The following is a 23,124-nucleotide window of genomic DNA, read 5'->3' as shown; positions in this document are numbered from 1 at the left end:
GTTACGGCTCAAGCCAATCGGGAGGTGATTTCTTCCACGAACCCAATTGTGGGTACGGAGGCAACAAGGGTTCGTGACTTCACAAGAATGAATCCTTTGGAGTTTTGGGGTTCCAAGGTGGAATAGGATCCACAAGAGTTCGTTGATAGCATTCATAAGATTTTGGAGATTATGGGAGTTAGCTCGGTTGAGAGGGCAAAGTTGGCTATTTACCAATTGAAGAGTGTTGCTTGTATTTGGTTTGACCAATGGAAGAGTGAGAGACTTAGAGAGGTGGATCCCGTGACTTGGAAAGAATTCAAAGGGGTGTTTCTTGATCGCTTTTCTCCTAGGAGTTGAGGGGGAGGCTAAGATACAAGAGTGTTGACACCCAATTTTGGCTCTCCATATTTTTAATTAATTAAGCTTCCGTCAAAATAAAAAAAAATTGTAATGGTATGAAAATATTTTTTTTTGATAAAAAATGCTTTTTTAGATTTCATTAGGCAAATTCACTTCATAAATATTGTTCTTTATAAAAAGATTAAATTTATAAATATATGTAAGTATTTACTACTTGTTTTATCATTTTGAGAAATTTATACCAAGCAAATATCGTTCTTAAGGATTAAATTGATTTTCAATCAAATATATTTTCTATTGTTAAAATAAATATTTTTGTATATTATTCAAAATTAATATGATCAGGAGGTCACGGGTTCAAGCCTTGGAAACAGCCTCTGGCAGAAATGCAAGGTAAGGCTGCGTACAATAGACCCTTGTGGTCAGGCCCTTCCCCGAACCCTGAGCATAGCGGGAGCCTTAGTGCACCGGGCTGTCCTTTTATTATTCAAAATTAAGAAATTTAATTAATTAATTAGTTACTAATTCATACCAACTTCATTTTAAAAAATGACTAATTTTTTCATATAAATTAGTCTTGCAAAATAATTATTTTTAATTTAAATAATTATGACTATTTAATAAAGAAGTGGTTTATAATTTAAATAGGCTAATTTAAACAAAAAACTTGGCAATCCAAATCACCTTAAATTAGTCAATTCGTGTGCACCACATAAGATGAACATGGATTGTGCTTCTTTATCTCTAATCTCAAAAGTTCAATTTAATCTAATGGTCCTAGTAATCCAACATTTTTATCCATTAAATATATAATTCAACACATACACGCATATTTTTATCTTTTAAATATATGTGTGTGTGGTGTGTTATTTTTATTTTTTAATTCTTGATTTATTTTCAACCATCCGATCAAATAATCGAATAGCTCAAAACAAGTCAGAAAAGTTTTTCCAAAATCAAAACACTAGCCACACTGCTCACCTTTCCTTAACTACACGCTCCTTACCTTTCTCTCTTCCCCCAAAGACCCAACTTTCAGTGGTTACTCCATATTTTCAAAACAAAAAATAAATAGCTCATGCCTTCATCTTCTTCTTCTTTTAACTTCACAGAAAATCTGCCTATCATTATCGCCTAAATTTCTGCTCAAACAATTGGTCAAAGACCAGAAAAAAAGATAAAATTTGTGAAATATTTCGCACCTTCTGTCTGATTTGCCTCATAAATGACTTTGATTTCATTTCAAATCCAGATTTTCAAGTTCAGATTTTTTTTCACCTCCAAAGGGGATCGGAGAACACACACTGGGAAGCAATTCGAGAACTGATTAAAAGCAGAGAAATACACTTCATATATTTCCTTTCCTTTAAACATCTGATTTCGAAATTCTTAATCTTAGAGTTTTCTATTTTCGCTCCTTGAGTTCGAGTTCGAAAGAAAGTTCGAAGTTTGAAAACATTGACCACAAAATCCCCCTAGTTTGCTGCTCTGGAAAAGGTAAGAATCTTTTCCTCTACTCTTGTTTCATTTTTACTGATCTAAATATGTGAAAAACTTGAATGTTTGTGTTCATTACCATCCCCTTTTTTGAGCTTAATTAAGTTAATACCTGATTTTCAACTCATTTTTATTGTAGACATTAGTTAAAAGAATGTTGTGATACTTATCTCTTGTTAAAATTCTTAAACGAGTATGTCTAATGATTTGTTTTGCTTTATTTCATCATTTGAGTTATGTAAAATTGATTTAACAAATGTTATGGAATTAATTTTCCATGATAAGATGTCCTTATTTTTCTATTAAAGGTAAGGTGTGATTAAGGATATTGATACCCTTCTGTTAAAGTCTTGTGGATGTTAGTGGGAGAATAAGTAACCTGTCACATACATTATTTTCACACCATCTGACTAAGTGTCGAACCTTGCTAAGAAAGCGCTATCATATCTAGCTTGAATATTTGTTATGTCCCAGCTATTCGCTCTATCAATCTAGACGACATGTTCATAGAATTTTATTAAGATGTTGAATTCTGATATGTTCATTGAACTCCATTTACTTGCTAAAGTGACTAAACTACTTAGAGTGGTTAAGCATATTTGATACTTTAGAAGTCTTGTTAGCATGAACTTTTGTCCTCTTGCCTAGACTTTTAGGTCTGTTAAAGTTCTTTAGTTAAGGGATTAACATGAAGTCCTCTCCTCTCTGTTTTATTTTTGTTGTCGTTGATGCGTAATATATGAAATTCTTTCTTCTCTGTTTTTGCCTCTCTATTGAATTATGCAGGGCTGTTAGCTTGTAATGTATGTCGACTAGGCATCTTCAAGGTTCATACGAATTAACCAAATTAAGTATTACTGGAGTATAATCCATCTTGATCTATTTCCCCTCTTGTGTTTCATCTTTTCTGAGGATACTTTTGCTTCTGCTTTATAACGTTGTCAGTCAGGTCGTTACTCGCCTCCTTTAATTTTGTTTCAATTCATGGAATGAATGCAAGAATGTTTGAGTATTCGTAGCTCATCTCAATTTCTGTTTTATGTCTGTTTTGGGGTGATTAACCTGGAAGAACTTACATCTTTTGTTACAATCTGTGTGATTATCAAATTTTAGTATACAAAATAGTTGATATGAACCAGAATACATATTCATGTCGAGCACACTTTTTATTTTTTTTATTTTTTATGTGTGTGTTGTGTTTAAACGACATATGCAGGTAGGAAGACATCTTTTGTTCATTAAGTTGAGCCAAATCTACCTTAATTATATAATGGACATTTGGTTGGATGTTTGAATTTTTTTGAAGCCTAATGTCACGGACTTAGACTTCAACTAAGACTTCCGTGCGGCACTTGACAACTTACTCACGAATCTTTCACGATCTTGCAAGCTCAAGTAAGCCTTTAAGACTAGATCGCTAAGGGAACGATATATAGTAAGAAAGACAAGAGAGCTTTTATGAAGAAGGCTTTTGTATTACTTTGGAAGAATGCTTGATTGTTTTTGATTTCTGGATGGTTTACAAATGAATGACCCCTTCTATTTATACTACTCCTAAGGGGCTTAAGTGTAAATAAAAATTACTATACAAGTCCTCCCATATTTACAAAGAAGTCCCTACTCTAGAACTCTCTTTACACTCTAGAGAATTCCAAATCTTTCAAGACTTCTCTACAAGCTTCTACAAGAATCTAGAGTCTTCCACTAACCTCTCCAAGACTCTAGGTTCTTCTACCTTCTTCAAGAATTCTCTTGGACATTCTAAAGTCTTCTATTAACCTCTCCAAGACTCTAGATCTTTCCCCCATCTTCATGATCAAGTGGCGGGTCATGACACTGAAAGACTTGGAATTCTCTAGAGTGTAAAGAGAGTTCTAGAGTAGGGACTTCTTTGTAAATATGGGAGGACTTGTATAGTAATTTTTATTTACACTTAAGCCCCTTAGGAGTAGTATAAATAGAAGGGGCCATTCATTTGTAAACCATCCAGAAATCAAAAACAATCAAGCATTCTTCCAAAGTAATACAAAAGCCTTCTTCATAAAAGCTCTCTTGTCTTTCTTACTATATATCGTTCCCTTAGCGATCTAGTCTTAAAGGCTTACTTGAGCTTGCAAGATCGTGAAAGATTCGTGAGTAAGTTGTCAAGTGCCGCACGGAAGTCTTAGTTGAAGTCTAATTCCGTGACAACGTGGTATCAGAGCGAGGTTCGACTAAGGGATATGGCAAGTGAGGGAGACATCAACGCCACTACCTCCACCAACGTCAAGCAAGATGTTGGAAGGAAGCACCGCAAGGGAAAGAAAAACTCTAAGAGAAATGAGGAAGTGCCGCTTGAGCCTACACCAAGCGAGGCCCTAACATCCTACTCACCCTCGGCCACTGAGGTGAGTGACGATGAGCGAGGCGAGGAGCCTGTGGACGTCACACCCAGCATGGAGTGGATTACAAGGGTAGATGCTGCCAGGCAAGCAGTGGAGATATTAGGCAAGCGCTTGAACAAGATCGACGGCAAGTTCAAGTCTCTAGAGGAGTTCACCCTTGAGGAGAACGACAACATCCGTAAGGAGTTGGAGGTGCGCAAGGCTGCCGAGTACGAGGTGAAGGAGGTGATCACTTCCTTGGAGTGTCGGCTCATGGACGCGCTAAGCACGATGGAGACCATGAAGGCCGAGATGGCAGCACTCAAAGGAGACATAGATGCTGGGAGATGCATGACATCCAGTGCGGATCGGGAGGCCAAGATTGAGGCTCCCAAGCCACCAATGTTCAAAGGTTCCCATGATGCACAAGAGGTGGAGAACTTCCTTTGGCACTTGGAGAATTACTTCAAGTGTAACAAAGTGAAGAGCGACGAGACGAGGATCAACACGGCCGTGCTATACCTCTCAGAGATGGCCATGTTGTGGTGGAAGCGCAAGGAGTCTGAGATCAGGAAGGGTCTATGCACCATCAACACCTGGGAGCAGTTCGGGAATGAGTTCAAGAAGGCCTTCTTCCCCAACAATGTCATCTATGAGGCCAAATGTAAGTTTTGGGAATTGAAGCAAACGGGTAGCATACGGGCCTATGTGAAGGAGTTCACTACTCTCACACTTCAGATTCCCAACCTCACGGATGAAGACATGCTCTTCCACTTCAAGGTGCCGAAGACGGAAGGACCAACCCAACTTTCGGCCATGCAGCTTGAGAAGGTCCTAGAGGAGGGAGTACCGACGTTCATAGACACCATTGCAAGTTTGAGTGAAGACAATGGTGCTAGAGAGGCATTGCCACCTTGCATGAAGAAGGGCGTGATGCCGAAGAAGTTGCCAAGACACTTGCCTTTAAAGTGCCAGAAAGAACGGAGGCCAGTGTTGACTGAAACAAGCAGGAATAAGGACAACAGGCCACTGTCATTTTCCTCGTCCACTAGAAGGGACAATCTCTGGAAGAGGCCACATAAGAATGGCATGAAGACTTGTGGCAGTTTCAAGACTAAGTCTGGAGGCTTTTGTAGCAGCAGTGCGCCGAGGTCGTCGCCATATCAGGTGGGGGAGAGTGTCATAACCCGCCACTTGATCATGAAGATGGGGGAAAGATCTAGAGTCTTGGAGAGGTTAATAGAAGACTCTAGAATGTCCAAGAGAATTCAGAAGGCTTTTGTATTACTTTGGAAGAATGCTTGCTTGTTTTTGATTTCTGGATGGTTTACAAATGAATGGCCCCTTCTATTTATACTACTCCTAAGGGGCTTAAGTGTAAATAAAAATTACTATACAAGTCCTCCCATATTTACAAAGAAGTCCCTACTCTAGAACTCTCTTTACACTCTAGAGAATTCCAAGTCTTTCAAGACTTCTCTACAAGCTTCTACAAGAATCTAGAGTCTTCCACTAACCTCTCCAAGACTCTAGGTTCTTCTACCTTCTTCAAGAATTCTCTTGGACATTCTAGAGTCTTCTATTAACCTCTTCAAGACTCTAGATCTTTCCCCCATCTTCATGATCAAGTGGCGGGTCATGACACTAAGGTGTATTATTTACTTGCTGGAAATCTGCACACAAGCAGATTTTGAATCCTCTTTTTCCTATGGCCTTAAATAATAGGATATCTCGGGACCTTATAGTACTAGGGACTAGCAAGAAATGGCTGCTACTTTTATTATTGAATCCTTCATGTGTTAATAAGGATTGAATCTTTAAACGATCATATCGCGTGTCTTTAATTTCTTTTAACCAGATATATAACTATAAGAGTTTGAAATGTTAATCAGACGTTAATATGTCAGCAATATGGTACTGCACATTTCAGTTTGTACGTACATAGCTGCTGTCTTATCTTATGAATCAGAGAAGTTAAGTTTACTTTAGATATACTTAATAGCCGAGTAAAAGGATCAAGATATATTTTCTCCCCTCCATCCCTCGTATGATAACCCAAATATCCATGAGGTGAACAAAAGATGGACTTCTTTATACCAATACATGTTGAATGCCATTAGAACTTGTGTGTTACATTGATTGGGATATAGAAATAAAGGCTTCTTAAAAGAATAAGTATGCCTCTTTGCTCACTGTTCTTCTATGGAATATTGTTCAGTTCTTTCTTCTCATTGGAATATCACTTATACATATGTATATTACCTCAAGTTTGCTTTCTCGTGCTTTTGTTTGCTTAATTTTTATTTCATTTATTTGTTGGGTCTAGAATATGGTATTAATTGTTTTTCTCTTCTTATGTTTCATGTACAATCAGAGCACTGGAGTTTCTACTTTGGAACTCGGTTTTGGTCCAAAATATTGGACCAACAGCTATTAGGATCTTCACAACGCTCGGAGTCTCGTAAATTAAGAGTCTAACGTTTATTAGCCTTTGTTTTTACTACTTTGATTATATTGTTTTGATATACTAACTCATTCTTACATATGTTTGTATACCTCTCAACTTTTTATATATTAATCTCTTTCCCCTTTTATTTAAGTTCATTTGTGTGATACAATATTATTTGTTAATAAATTTAATAGTACGCTTGAGAAAGCCGCATTTTATCCTTGAAATCACCGCGCTTTAACGCTAAAAGAGACTCTGTTTTAACCCTCCAAAAATTACAAGCTTTTACATTAAATCCTATCTTTTTTTTATATATATACTTAAAATCTTCCCAAGTTAGAAAGGGAGCAAGAAAACTTATAGTTTAGTATTCCTGAATGTCTTTTGAAAGGACAAATTTTAGTTTATTTTTTTACATTTAGAGACAAATTTCCAATCAAGAATAGATATGGCCTCATACCATTTTCCGCTAAACTAATATACTAATAGAATGAATCTTAATAGATGGACCATCTTAGATTCTTTTAATTAATTTTCTTATAAAAAATTAATTTGTTATTATTATTTTAGGCCATTTAGATCCTTTTTTTAATATAATATATATATATATATATATATATATATATGATTTATCTTTATTTCTCGTCAAACCAAATATATGGCGTAGGTATTTCACTAGTTTCCCTAACGTATTATTTCAAGATTTCAGATTTATTAACAACTTCAAAATGCAAGATATATACATATATATACGTTATACACACAAGGTATTATTTTATTTTTTACACTAATTTTTACTGTACTTTGATGTATTTCTTTGTTGCACGTAACATTTTTTTTTATATCTACTATCCCTCTTATCTATGCTATTTTCATTTTTCTGTAAACTCTTACACTTTAATACATACATTATTTTACTACATATATATCTATTATCATTTTGTCCATACACATAAATAAATTAATAAGATCTTATAAGCTTTAAACAACATACACATGCATATTTTATTTTCTAGTAAATATATGTAAGATCACAAACTTTACATAATGTTTTTACACTTTTGTGTTATTATTATTTTTATGAAAACTCCACTTTTATCGAATATTTTCTCAATTTATATTTACTATACATCACACATATTGTTATATTTTACATCTCATCTATTGCCTTTTATTTATTTATTTTACATCTTAATTCTATATATGTAAATAAAATAACAAATTCTCATATCCTTTAAATTCAACTTTTATATATAGAGAGATTATACATTTTCACATATTTCAAATATATTTTTTTACAATAAATATATCACTATTAAATTTGATCTATTCATATTATAGACGTATATATGACATATTTTGTATTTTTTTCTCAAATCAATGAATATTTTTCTTATCATCATTTTCTAAAGCAAATAAATGAATAAAATATCTCCAATATCTTTTCTAAAACTAAATTTAAGGACTACCTTTGGATAGGCTCTGAGGGATGCTTAATACCTTCCCCTCGAGTAACCAAAACCCTTACCTAGAATCTCACTGATTTTGTAAATCAAAACAGAGTTTACATTTACATTTTTAAAAAAAATGGTATTTCTAATATTTTTCTTAAAATTAGGTGGTGACTCTAAACATTTTCCAAAATCAGAGATATTACCATTTTATGTTGCGAACTATTTCGACCAGTTCGAAAATAGGGTGCGTCAAAGAGTTCATCAATCTTAAGCAAGGCGGTATGAGTGTGAGGGAGTATGCCCTCAAGTTCACACAATTGTTGAAATATGCTCCATTCATGGTTGCCGACCCAAGAGCTCGTATGAGCAAGTTCGTGTCCGGTGAGTCGAATATGGTTTTCAAGGAGTATAAGACGACCATGTTGATTCGGGAAATGGACATCTCCAGACACATGACCTATGCAGAGAAAATAGAGGATGAGAATCTAAGGGAGAAAACTAGGGAGTCAAAATGGGCAAGGACTGATGGTGGTGATTCCTCTTATGCTAGGTTTGAGAATGGTAGGCGTTCTCATTTTTTCCAAAGGTTCTCTAGTCAAGGATCTTCACATTCTACTACTCTAAGGTTTAACAAAGATAGGGTACCCAACCCTGCCTCAAGGAGGTACCCCTATTGTCCAAATGACCCCCGCATGCAAGAAGTGTGGAAAGAACAACAAGGAAGAGTGTCTAGCTGACTTAAATATGTGCTATCAATGTGGCAAGCCAGGTCATCATGCTAAGGAGTGTAAGGTGAAAGATGGTCATCCTCAAGGCCAAGTTACTTATGAAGGCCAAGTTACACAAGGTACTCAAGTGCAACCAAAGAGTGGTTAATGCAAACATAGGTTTTATGCTCTTCATGGTAGGCAAGAGGTGGAGGAGACTTCCGATGTTGCTATCGGTATGTTACAGGTCTTTCTCTATGATGCTTATGCCTTACTTGATCCGGGTGCAACTCTGTCTTTTGTTGCTCCTTATTGGCCACGATATTTGATGTTAGCCTCGAAATATTGTTAGAGTCTTTTTTCATTTATACTCCCGTAGGTGAGTCAGTTATGACTAAAAGAGTTTATAGAATTTTCCAATTTCAGGTTCTTACAAAGCTACCTTATGTGATCTAGTTGAGCTTGATATGACCGATTTTGATGTTATCATTGTTATGGATTGGTTATATGCATGTTATGCTTATATTGATTGTAGAACCCGAGTGATTAAGTTCCAATTCCCTAATGAGCCAATCCTAGAATGGAAGGGTAGTAATTTTGTGTTCAAAGGTCAATTTATTTTGTGTCTTAAAGCTCAAAAAATGATTTCCAAGGGTTGTATCTATTACCTTGTGAGGGTTATGGATATAAATTCTGAAGCCCCTACTCTAGAGTCGGTCCCCATTGCCAATGAGTTTTCGGATGTGTTTCTCGATGATCTACCCGGTGTTCCTCCCGAGAGGGAGATTGAATTTTGCATAGACCTTCTACCCGGTACTCAACCCATTTCTATTCCTCCTTACCAAATGGCTCAGGCGAAACTAAAAGAGTTAAAGGATCAATTAAAAGACTTATTATACAAAGGTTTTATTAGACCAAGTATATCCACATGGGGTGCTCTCGTATTATTAGTTAGAAAGAAGGATGGTTCGCTACGTATGTGCATTGATTATCGGCAATTGAATAAAGTAACCATCAATAATAAATATTCAATTACAAGGATAGATGATTTGTTTGACCAATTGCAATGGGAAGTTACTTCTCTAAGATTGACCTCCATTCCGGTTATCACCAACTAAGGGTAAGGTTGTGTGATATTCTCAAGACGACATTTCAAATAATGTATGGACATTATGAGTTCTTAGTTATGTCATTTGGTTTGACCAATACCCTCGCGGCATTCATGGACTTGATGAATAGGGTGTTCAAGCAATATTTGGACATGTTTGTAATTGTGTTTATTAATGATATTTTGATTTACTCTCAGAATGAGGAGAAGCATGCTAATCATTTGAGGATTGTATTTCAAACTCTAAAGGATAAGAAACTATTTTCCAAGTTTAATAAATTTGAGTTTTGGCTAAGGGAGGTTTCTTTCCTTGGTCACATTGTGTTCAGTGAAGGAATTATGGTTGATCCTAAGAAAACCGAGGTAGTTAAGAATTGGTCTAGATCGTTGTCCCCTTCGTATATTAAAAGTTTCTTGGACTTAGCCAGATAGATTTGTAGAAGGGTTTTCATCGATTTCTTCATCTTTGACTAAGTTGACCCAAAAGAAGGTGAAGTTCCAATGGTCAAAAGCTTGTGAAAAGAGTTTCCAAGAGTTGAAGGATACACTTACCTCCGCTCCGATGTTGACCTTGCCGGAGGATTTTGATAGTTTTGTTGTGTATTGTGATGCTTCAAGGGTAGGTCTTGGTTGTGTTTTGATGCAACATGGTAAGGTAATAGTCTACATTTCTAAGCAACTTAAGGTGCATGAAAAGAATTATTCAACTCATGACTTAGGATTAGCGGCGGTTGTGTTTTATTTGAAGATTTGGAGACACTATATTTATGGTGTCCATGTGGATATGCTCACAGATCACAAGAGTCTACAATAAGTGTTTAAGCAAAAAGACTTGAACCTTCGGCAAAGGTGATGGTTTGAGTTGTTGAAAGATTATGACATGAATGTGTTGTACCATCTGGGTAAGGCTAATATGGTTGCTGATACACTATGTAGAATACCCATGAATAGTGTTGCAAATGTTAAAGAAGGTGAGAATGAATTGGTTAAGGATGTGCATATGTTGGCATGTTTAGGTGTCCGTTTGGTTGATTCCAATGATGAAGGTATCCTTATTCAAAATAGTTCGGAATTGTCTCTTGTAGCGGATGTAAAGGCTAAGCAAGATAATGATCCGATGTTACTTGAATTATAGAAATCGGTTGCCGAAAAAGCCATTGAGGATTTCTCCCAAGGGGGAGATGGTGTACTTCATTATCAAGGTTGGTTGTGTGTTCCTAATGTTGAAGGTTTGAGAGAATTGATATTAGATTAGACCCATGGTTCTATGTATTTATCCATCAAGATGTATTGCAATTTAAGAAAAGTGTATTGGTGGAGTGTCATGAAGAAGGATATAGCGGAGTTTGTGGCTAAGTGTCCAAATTGCCAACAAGTTAAAGTTAAGCATCAAAAATTGGGAGGTTTAGCTTAAGACATTCAGATTCCTACTTGGAAGTGGAAGATGTGAATATAGACTTTGTAACGGGTTTGCCCCGTACTAAGAAATAATATGACCTTATTTGGGTTGTTATGGATTGAATGACTAAGTTGACTCATTTTCTACTGGTTAAGACATCTTACGGTGCTAAAGATTATGCTAAGTTGTATGTTCATGAATTGGTAAAACTGCATGGTGTTCCCTTGTCCATTATATCGAATCGAGGCACTTAATTCACTTTGCACTTTTAGAAGTCATTTCAAAAGGATCTTGGCACGAAAGTCAAGTGAAGTACCATTTTTCATCCTCAAACTGATGGTCAAGCCAAAAGAACGATCCAAACCTTAGAGGATATATTAAGAGCATATGTTATTGATTTTAAAGGAAGTTGTGATGAGCATCTACCGTTGATTGAGTTTGTCTACAATAATAGTTATCACTCTAGTATCCAAATGGCTCATTTTAAAGCGTTGTATGGGAGAAGATATAGATTCCCGATGGGATGATTTAAAGTAGGTGAGATGACCTTAATTGATCCAGATTTGGAAATAGATGCTATGGAAAAGGTGAGACTCATAAGGGAGATGTTAAGACAGCTCAAAGTCATCAAAAGTCCTATTCAGATGTTAGAAAATGAGAGCTTGAATTTAAGGTAGATGATTGGGTCTGTTTGAAGGTTCCCATGAAGGGTGTAATGTATTTCGGTAAGAAAGGAAAATTGAATCCTAGATATGTTGGACCTTACAAGATATTGAGGTATATTGGCAAGGTGACTTATGAGTTAGATTTTCCATTTGAGTTAGCTATGGTTCACCCGGTGTTTCATGTATCTATATTGAGGAAGTTTGTGGGTGATCCAAATTTCATTGTACCATTGGAGGATGTGAGTGTTGAAGAGAATTTGACTTATGAGGAGGTTCCGGTGGAAATCTTAGACTGGCAAGTGAAGAAGATAAGAAACAAAGAGGTTGTGTATGTTAAAGTATTTTAGAGAAATCAACTAGTAGAGAGTGCTACTTGGAAAGCGGAGGCGGATATGATGAACGATACCCGCATCTCTTTCCTTCTACTTAAGCCTAAGGTAGTAAGTTATTCTTATTCAAATGGATTGAATTCCTATGTATTCAGTTCCTCCTATGTCATTCATATACATGCATGTTCATAAAAGTTGATTTTAAGACATGTTTTATGTTGAGTTTGAAACTTTCATGATTCCATGCATTTTTAAGGTGTCATCATATTCATGTTGGGTTGCTAGTCCTCTTTTCGTGTCTTTCCTATTCTAGTTGAACCTCATTCGAGGGTGAATGTTACTAAGGACGAGATATTATAAGGCGTTGTAGGTTGAAAGGTCGAACGAAAAAATTTAAAGAAAATTGGAACTGACCCCAAGTTTACGAGTTGGCCTATGACTCGTAGGGACTTTTATGAGTCATAGAAATGAGTTGTGGATGTTAGCTCAGGTCTGGAAATTTGTCTAAGGTAAGATCAAGGTTTATGAGTCACTTAATGACTCATAGGAACCATGACGACTCATAAACACGATTCGTGGTGAAACTTTAGAAACTTATACTTTGCAGGTTTTTCAAACCTTCAAGACGAATCGTATTGATGAGTCATAAGGAGGTTTATGTTATGACTCATAAGGAAAGATTAGAGACCCCAAAACTAGGGTCCTCACAGGACCGGCACGATGACTCAAGTCTACGAGTAGTAGACTTGAGGACGACTCATAGAACCCTAGTCGTAGGTCCAACCGGATTTAATAAGGGATAATCTTGTCTTTTTCCAAAGTTTGGTTCGATGTATCTAGAAACTTCTATGGCCAACTGCAAGCCTATAACTACCCAACCCTTTGAAATTCCCTCTATTCTAAATCATTCTTCAAAATTCTCTTGAGGCAAGATTAAGGAATTCTCTCAAGCCCCCCTTCAAATTCCAAGCTATGGTTTCAAGTTCATCAAGGTTCTCCTTCAATTTTGAGTTGATTTCACCAAGGTGTGTGGGGATTGATCCATGGGTTCCTTTCAGCCATGGAGTCCTAAGGTTTCCTCAAAGTTTTCTTCAACATTGCAATTATCTATTAACCCTAGTTTTGATGAATCTCATTAGGATATTTCAATTTTGTTATAAGACTTTATCAATGATTATTACAACCATGTTTCTACATGAATTGCATGATTTCAAGTTGAATTATGAATGCCCATGCATAAAGTTATTTTCAATTATGATTATGAGGTTTAATGATGATTTTCATGAGTTAATGTTTATGAGTTCAATGATTTCAAAAGAAAGCTTCTATAAATGAAGTTGAGATTGATGATTGAATGATGAAAGTTATGATGATGATGAATTATGATCTAAGAAATTTATTGTGGTGTGATAAGTACAATTCTCACACAATCATGTTTAATATGGTGATAAGGAAAATTCTCACCAAAGTTATGGATTCCTATTAATCACTACAGTTAATGAGCTATTCTAATGACTATTTTTATGATAAAGTTAATGATGATGTTTATATGATGTAATGATTTCCGTTGGGATATTGACTAAGCACCGAGAGCACTTATAGGTGGGGTTCGGTCCGATAATGTAGTTAGTTATCCAAGGGAATCCTAGTAGCAACCTAAAGTCCCAAACAATGTTGCCCCCATAGGTTGCCTTCACGGCTTACCTAATGGATTTACATATAGCTCACAAAGTTGAAGTTGTTCTCATGAGTCTACCTTGGCAAGTAGGCTATCTCTTCTTAATATGGGAGTTACATCGGATTCCATGTTATAAATAACATGATCTTAAAATGTCGGTTAAAGGTCTTATCCCGCACAAGTTGAATGCAAACATATAAGATTTACTATGAAGTTTTATGATGCATTGACCATATGTTTTCATATGTTTTCAAATGCGTTAAGCTTTATTCATGTTCATTATGATTGGTCATGCACCTTATGCCATATTGCTCATGTCCTGTTACTTATTCATGCATACCTCACATACTTAGTACCTTCTATGTACTAACACATATTTTTCCTACATTGTATCACAATGTAGGAGAGGACAACGACCATCTTATTTGTGGCTAGAGTTGATTAGTTCTCAAGAGTCGGCGAGTCCTCATTTGTCGAGGACATGACTTTTCTTTTAGTTGTTTACTTGAATTTTTCTCTTATGATTTGTGTGAGCTAGGAGCTTTTCCTAAGACCCCATCAAGTCTAGAATAGAGGCATGTTTAGATGCTTAGATTGATGTAAGTCCATTTTGGACATTGGAATTAAATTTACTTTTGTTGACTTTTTGTTACACCCCACCCTTTTTTTTTAAACTCGGAATGTCTCCTAAGTTCCTTGGACATTATCATGTGAGCCGGATACGCTACGACACTATCAAACAACTCTAAGGAAAGGGGATTGTGATACCTCGTGAGAAGGAAGGTTGGAAATAGAGTTATACGAATCCGAAAAGAGTTGGAGGCTATGAAATGAGTCGTAGGACTCGAGTTACCTATGTAAGCTACTAACTTGGAAGTCTTACATACTTAAGTTATTGGAGTACATACCAACTTATGTAGCAAGGGTTTCATAGGCTCTTAAAGTGAGACGAGATTACGAACGAGATTACGAACTCACGAGAAAGAAAAAAAATTCACGGGGCAGCCAATGGGAGGGTGACATATGGCAGAACCTAAGCAGGCAGGTGACCCACCTGCTTGGGGTCAAGTAGGTGACCCACCTGCTTGGAGGAGGTGGGCCCCACTGCCACGTGGCAGCCCCTCCTTGAATAGGTAGGTGCGGTGACCCAATAGGGGCTGGACACGTGTCACCTCTTGGGGTTGACACATGTCACACCCTAAAGCCACATATATATGTTGATATATATCATATACTTCAGTTATCCATCAAAAACATCAGCCAACATAGAGAAAAAAAAACTTGAGGGAGAGAGATAGAGAGGCAGCCATGGTTCTTAAAGTTTAAAGGTGAGTTTTCTAATTTTCTCTCCGTGAATTAATTATATACGATGTTCCTAAAATACATGGAGGTGTATATATGTATATTACGATGCTTACGCAACTATATTTTCAGTTCTTCACTTGGAAAACTAAGAGAAACTTAAAGAGAAAACGCTAGTTAACAAACTCGTTTTTGGAAGGGACAGTGGTTAGTAATATTGACATAACGTCTTGTGTATAGATTCGTTTCGGGTGATTCAATATGTTTTGGAAAGGTATTTCATGGGTCTATAACTGTCATTTAGACTTAAAAATCCATTTTTACTTGTATCATCTCGAAAAATGGTGATGAAGTGTAGAGGAGGTACTGCTCAGATTTGGTTTTGGAAATTCTACACGGACAGCTGTAAGTATTTTGGTCATATATTTTCGTAAAAAATTGTTGTAGGGGTAATTAAAAATTTTTTGCGACCTTGATACACATGTCTATAACTTTAATTGAGGCCACAAATCTTGTTTCCTTCAATTGCCCCTCCGAAACTAAGCGACAATATAAGGCAGTGGGCTGTCCAGATTTCGCGTTTTGATAGTTTTGGCAAATTTGACAAGTTTAACGTAAGGTAAGGTTTTTCCTTTCAATTTGAAGTTTATGGTGTCGTTGTATGGTGTATTACACCCCTTGTATGCTGCTGGAAGTTTAACAATGTCGTAGAAATGCTCGACATTCGAAATACACTAAATTGGAATCGCTATAGTTAAATTGTCGTCGAAGGATAGTTTTGTTCGTGTGAGGTGCTACTGTATGGGTTTGATGTGTTGTTGCAGGGCCTAAATATGTTCTAATGTGAGTTAGGGTGCTGCTGGTTGAATCCACATGACCCCTCATTGCGTATAATGAAAGGCGTTACAAAATAAAGGCTAGACGCCCTATTGTGCTATCGTATTTTTGAATAAGTCATTTGGAGTTTATGTTGTATATTGTTGGTGTGAATTGATGCAGGTTGTTGTTGTTGGTTGTTTGTAGGTCTTAGGGACCTAATTTGAAATTCGGATAGGGCACAGTATAGGGGAGGTGCTTTCCAATTTTCGTCAACGCCTTAGCGAATAACACAACTAGTCGGGGAAACGACTAAGGAAATAGATTCCATTAATACTAAGATGTAACCTAGGGTGTTGGAAAGTAAAAGGGGTTGATATTCATACTACTTTCATGTTGAATAGGTTCAAAGGACGGCGAGGCAAGAAGGATAAGGAATAATTCAGACAGGGTATGTAAAGCTTTCTCTTGGCATGTTTTGGTATAAGCTCGTACAACTATCTTTCTTTCCTTTAGGCAAGTTTTAGCCTTAAGTGAATTGTGTGTGGAATATGGGGATAATTCCATTTCCAAAACTCCAAGTACGCCTCATAACCCCTATCCACTGCTTAGTTTTGGAATTTCTGTAAGGATTGAGTATTGCCTAGTAAGGCTTCTACGTGTTAAACAGTAGTGTGTGAAAAGCTATTTCTCATTTTCCTTGACACGTATTTGATACAAAAATGAGATTATGATGCCATAATGATTCACCGATCCCTATGATGGGACGGGTACAAAATATGTGTATGCAGATCCCCTGAAGGAAAGTACAGACTACATAAAGCTTATTATCTTTCTTTTTTTGGGCATGCCTTTGTCTTAGTTGTAAGTTGAATATGATCTGAGCTCTAGGGTAACTCTATTCTCAAACATCTCTTATTTACTTCTGAATATTGAACTCCTACAGTAGTCAAACTATTTCCCTGGAAACTGGTATATGTTAAAAAGGTACCAAAGGTACAGGCTCCAAATCTTAAAGACTATACGAGATTAAGTATTTTGATTCCATAAATGATTTGGCCCTATGTTAATACATGTCTAGGGTCCCCGAGATTACTTTTGAGACAGACCATAATGGCATTTAGAGGACACTCGAGATGACTACACCGTTACTCGGGTCCTCAAACCAAAGCTTAACTTTCTTATTCTGTCGAGTCTCTGATAATGATTTAAATTGCATATAGTTACTCACTACTCTACTCGTATATACTGTAACACTTCTTTCACCGAGTTCCGGGCTGGGTACGTTGTCGTGCACAATTCACTGCATTATTCACCGAGCCCCTCACTAGAGGGCCGGGTATGTATGTATATATATGATGATGTGTTGTAATAAGGTGGTGATGGCGCCGAGCCTATGATGGTCATACAGATGTGATTTACCGGACCCCTGAAAGGGCCGGCTATATTGTATAAATTTAGCATGCACGCTTTTGTGATTCACAGAGTACAGGTACATGGCTTCGATTTAATAATTTGTTCCCCTGATTCTCTATTTCGAATATACCTCCAGTGTATTATGTTACATTTTACATACTCAGTACATATGTCGTACTGACCCCCTTTCCCGAGGGGCTGCGTTCATGTCCGCAGGTACAGATACAAATTTTGGGAGTCCGTCTACTTAGGATTCCATGCAGCTCAGCTGGAAGAGGCTCCATTGTATCGGGGCCTACTTTTTGATATTGTCCACTGATGTATAAACATTGTTTTGTCTATTCTAGGGTACGGCGGGGGCCCTATCCCGCCATATGTTGTTATTTATATTTTTAGAGGTCTGCAGACATGTATATATGAGTTGTGTATGTCAGTTTGATTCAGTTGGGTCTAAATAATATATGATATATGTTATTATGTTATGGCATCCTTGTCGACTTGCGTTCCCTATTATGTTGTGATACAAACAAAAAGGGCTACAGATTTATGAAATGTTATCGCCCAGTAGGGCTTTATTACATGATATTGTTTATTTACAGTTCAATATGACCACAACTGATAGACATGTGTACGAGGGGTCCAGGTCGGACCCCAGTCGCGGCCTACGGGGTTGGGTCGTGATACTTTTATATTGAGTTGATTCTTTCGCTTAGCTTGTTATGTTTCCTTTACCTTATGTATGTAATGTACGCTAAGACAGATTGGTTGGAATCCTTCAATTTGCTGATTACCGTGTCACGTCTAGGCCCTAGGCTCGGGTTGTGACATTGACCGAATGATTAAGTCATCCCATTTTCTCCCAGTTAAGACTTCATATACAACCGAGGATTAAGCTATATTGTACATCCAATAGTTGGTTAAGCTTCATGGTGTTCCATTATCCATCATTTTGGATTGAGGTAATCAGTTCACAACTCAGATTTGGAAATCTTTCTAAAATGGTCGTCGTACCCAAGTGAAGCTTAGAATAGATTTTCTCCCACAAAAAGATGGTCAGTCTGAGCATAACATTGAGATATTAGATGATGTGTTAAGAGCCTGCATGGTTGATTTTAAAGGAAATTGGGAAGACCATTTGCCATTAATAGAGTTTGCTTATAATAACAGTTATCACACTAGCATTGAAATGGATCCATTTGAGGCATTGTATGGTAGGCGGTATAGATCCCCTGTTGATTGGTTTGAGATTGTTGAAGTTTCTTTGATAGGACCCAAGTTGGTGTTTGAGGCTATGGAGAAAGTTATACACATTAGAAAAAGATTGAAAATAGCCCAAAGCTGATAAAGTCCTATTCGGATGTGAGAAGAAGGAACTTGAATTTGAGGTTAATGATTTTTGACTTGAAAATTTTACCCATGAAGGGTGTGATGCATTTTGGTAAGAAAGGGAAGCTAAGTCCCCGCTATGCTGGCCCATATCAGATTTTGAGGTGAATTGGTAAGGTGGCTTAGAAATTGGATTTGCCTTCTGATTTGGTATCAGTGCATTCAATGTTCCATGTGTCATTATTGAGTAAGTTTATTGGAGATCCTAGCTCCATTGTACCATTGGATAGTATTGAAATTCAAGAGAGTCTTTCGTATGAAGAGGTTCTGATTGAAATCTTAGATCGGCAAGTGAGAAAGTTGAGAAACAAAGAAATAGCTTTAGTTAAAGTGTTATGGAGGAAATAAGAGGTTGAGGGTGCTACACGGGAAGCCAAAGTCGATATGATGTCCTGATATCCTCATCTCTTTCTTTCCATGCCTAGTTGAGGCATTTAGTTTCTTCATGATCCAACCAGCCCAAATCATGTATTTTAGTTGCTCTCATAGTTTTATATGCATTCATATTCGTAAAATGAGTTTTAAAGTCATGTTTTAGCTTGAGATTAAAGATTTCATATTTTATGCATTATCAAGATGTTTTGAATTCATGTTGGACTGTTATGTTCCTTTCCTATTCCGTTAATGCTAGCTTGAGTCCTATTCGAGTGATGAATGTTCCCAAGGGTAAGATATTGTAACACCTCAAAATTTAGAAAGTTAGAAAATGAGGAACGAAAGGTGAAATCCTAAATAATTTTAGATTCTGGCACCAAACGATGACCACGAAGGCCATCACGAGCTGTAGCCAGCACCATGCCTTGTGGTGTTTCACCATGGTGGAGTTCCTAAACCTCATCCCTTCAAGAAAGGGACCACAACAAGGGACCACAGGTCATGGTGAGCACCACGAGCCATGGTGAGCCTCCGCTAAGACCCTTAAAAAATTTCAAAAAGCAGGGACTACGCTTGACCACCATGGGTCGTGTAGCCCTTCATGGACCATGGTGGATTTCGTGGTGGTCACTCCTGCAGGTCCTCCACCACGACCCTTACTCATGGACCATGATGACCTTTATGAACCGTGAAGTTCTCCTTGGAGGAAGTCCTAAAACTCTTCTCCTACAACCCTAAGATTCAATACCAAGTCTAACTTCAAGGACACCACCACGGGCCATGGTGAGGATCACGGACCATGATGGGTCTCCATATAGTCTAAGTTTTCAGTTAAATGAAGGGTGGTTCGGTCATTTTCATATTCTTATATTAATGCATGTGGAAATATTTGGGACAAGATTCATTATGTAATTGTCCTAATACTCCTAAGTCTACTTCATTCCCTCGTTAACTCCTAAACAACTCTAAGAACTCTCTCAAGGTTCCCTCAAAAGATCATCTTCTTCTTCATGTTTTGGCTAGGGTTTCTTTAAGAACAAGTCTCTTTTCTCAATTTCAAGTTTAAATTCATTCAACGTATGTGAATGACATGAATTATGCAAGTATGATATTATGATGTTGAAAGGCTTTTACTCACATTGCAAGTATGACATAAAAATGAGCTAGTCTATAAATCATGAAGTATATGCTAAGTATGATTACTAAGTTATGTACTCTGTGGGATTTGACTTAGCACCAAATGATATCTTCTTGTGGGGTCTAGACTTACAGGGTCTTTATATAAAGTCTCTTGTCTCATAACTACGTGCCATCATAGGATTTGCCAATATGGTCTAGCTAGTGGATCCATATATAGCATATGTACATGATCCGCATAGCAGGATAAAGTCTACCTTGGCAAGTATATTCCCTCTTCTTCTATTGTATGGGGAGATATTGGGATTCTATTTTATATCTCACATGGTCTTATTGTCGGTTATGTTTCTATCCCACATATGTAAACTTTCCTTATGTTCTCATATGATTTCAATATATCTTTTAAATGCTTGATCATTATGGTTTTCGCATGACTTTACCCATTCTCTTTTATCATGTACGTTAATTAATCATGTATTCTATGATTTATGTTGCATGTCATACCCATGTACTTAGTACATTCAAACTTACTAACACATATTGTTTCCTATATTTTCTCATAATATTGGGGTTGAGGATCACATTCCCACATGTTGCTAGTTGAGCTTCCATATCGGCGAAGTTTTGGTGAGTCCTCATCTATTCAAGATTAGTTATGAGTTGTTTCCTTTCTAAAGACCTTTTATATGCATATTGAGGGTGATCTAGGGACATGTCTCACCTTTTGCCTATCTTAAATAGTAAATGCATTATTGGAAATATGTTGTAGAGTCTATGTAGTCAAAGTTTACATTTTTTTATGATTCATGATTTAGACTCTTCCTATGTTATTTTCGCATTTACTTTACCTTATGTATGCTTATGATATGTCAAGAGGCTTGGTTATAGCCTCTTCAGGGTTTTGATCATCGTGTTACAGCTAGATCCTAGGTCGGATTGTGATAATAGTCTAGTAGTGCCTAAGGGTTGATTCATTTTATATATTAAGACTAGAAAGTTAGTCTCTAAGGGTGTATCTACTACATTTATTGAGTTAGAGATGATAGTTGGGAGACACCATCCCTTCAATCAATTCTAGTCGTAAATGAGTTTCCTGAAGTATTTTTTGAGGATTTGCATAGAGTCCCTCCCGATAGGGAGATAGACTTCAAAATAAATATTCTTTTTGATACTCAACCTATCTCTATTCCACCATATATAATGGCTCCAGCCAATATAAAAGAGTTAAAAGAGAAGTTGACAGATTTTCTAGATAAGGGATTTATTAGGTCGAATGTCTCACTTTAGGGCGCTCGAGTCCTATTCGTGCAAAACAGATGATTCCCTTAGAATATGTATTGACCACCATTAGTTGAGCATGATTCCTATAAAGAATAAGTACCCTCTTCTAAGAATCGATGACCATTTTGACCAACTTTAGGGTGCCACTTGTTTCTCTAAGATATACCTCAAATCAGTCTATCATCAATTGAAAGTAAGAGAAAGTGACATTCCAAAGATAGCTTTCAGAACTCGATATGGTCACTATGAGGTCCCAGTTATGTCCTTCAATTTGACTATTGCTCCTGCAGCATTCATGGACCTCATGAATAGTGTGTTTAGTCAATACTTAGACATATTTGTTATCATGTTCATCGATGACATTCTAATCTATTCTAGAAACGAGGAGGAGCATGTCAACCATCTAAGAATTATTCTCTAAACTCTTAAGGATAAAAAGTTTCATGCTAAGATTTTCAAGTGTGGGTTTTGGATTGCATTTGTGGAATTCCTAGGCCATATTATTTTTGGCGATGGTATCCAGTATATTTGCAAAAAATTAAGGCACCAAAGAATTGGCCCAGACCCACATCTCCGAAAGACATAAGAAGTTTCTTGGGTTTGTTGGTTACTATAAGAGGTTTGTTGAGGGATTTTCATCCATATCGTCTCAACTGACTAAGCTGACTCAGAAGAAGACTAAGTTCCAATTGTTTGATGCTTGTGAGAAAAGTTTTTAAGAGTTGAAAACTAGATTGACTACTGCTCTAGTTTTGTCGCTGCCCGAGGGAATATATGGTTTTGTCATTTATTGTGATGCGTCTAGAGTTGAACTGTGTTGTGTATTGATGCATAGAGGTAAATTCATAGATTATACTTCTTGGTAGCTTAAGACTCATGAGAGGAACTATCTGAACCATGATCTCGAGTTGGCACCAGTATTATTTGCATTGAAGATATGGTGTCACTATGTTTATGGCATGCATATAGATGTGTTCACTGATCACAAGAGCCTACAATATGTTTTTAACTAGAAAGAGCTGAACCTAAGGTACAAGAGATAGCTTTTCTCCAATATTATGACATGAGCATTCTCTATTACCCAGGTAAAGTTAATGTTTTTGTTGATTCTCTTAGCAGGTTGTCCTTTAGAATTACTGTTCAAGTTGAGGAAGAAAAGAAAGAATTGTCTAAGGAAGTGCATAGGCTTACACCTTTGGGAGTTCTTCTCTATGGACTCAGATGAGGGTGGTATCATTGTTCAAAATGTGGCTGAGTCTCCACTTGTTGTGGAAGTGAAGGAAAAGCAAGACCAAGACCCTGTCCTACTTCACTTGAAAAAAGATGTTCACAAGCAAAAAGTGATGGCTTTTGCCAAAGGGGAAGATGGATTAGTAAGGTATCAAGGAAGATTGTGTATTTCGAGTGTTGATGGTATTCG

The 23,124-nt window shown here is 36.8% G+C and overlaps 1 long non-coding RNA gene across 1 annotated transcript; it reads left to right on the top strand.

The window, feature by feature from the left end:
- The first annotated feature begins 1,271 nt into the window (after positions 1 to 1,271).
- Positions 1,272 to 6,872, top strand: LOC129881606 (uncharacterized). Its single transcript, XR_008765632.1, has 2 exons — positions 1,272 to 1,839; positions 6,577 to 6,872. It is a non-coding gene; the product is annotated as an uncharacterized LOC129881606 (long non-coding RNA).
- Positions 6,873 to 23,124: the final 16,252 nt, after the last annotated feature.

Source organism: Solanum dulcamara, chromosome 3 (assembly GCF_947179165.1).
Source record: "Solanum dulcamara chromosome 3, daSolDulc1.2, whole genome shotgun sequence".
In the NCBI taxonomy this organism is placed as follows: Eukaryota; Viridiplantae; Streptophyta; class Magnoliopsida; order Solanales; family Solanaceae; genus Solanum; species Solanum dulcamara.
The sequence above is the reverse complement of the archived record's forward strand: the minus strand, read 5'-3'. Positions and strand labels throughout refer to the sequence as shown.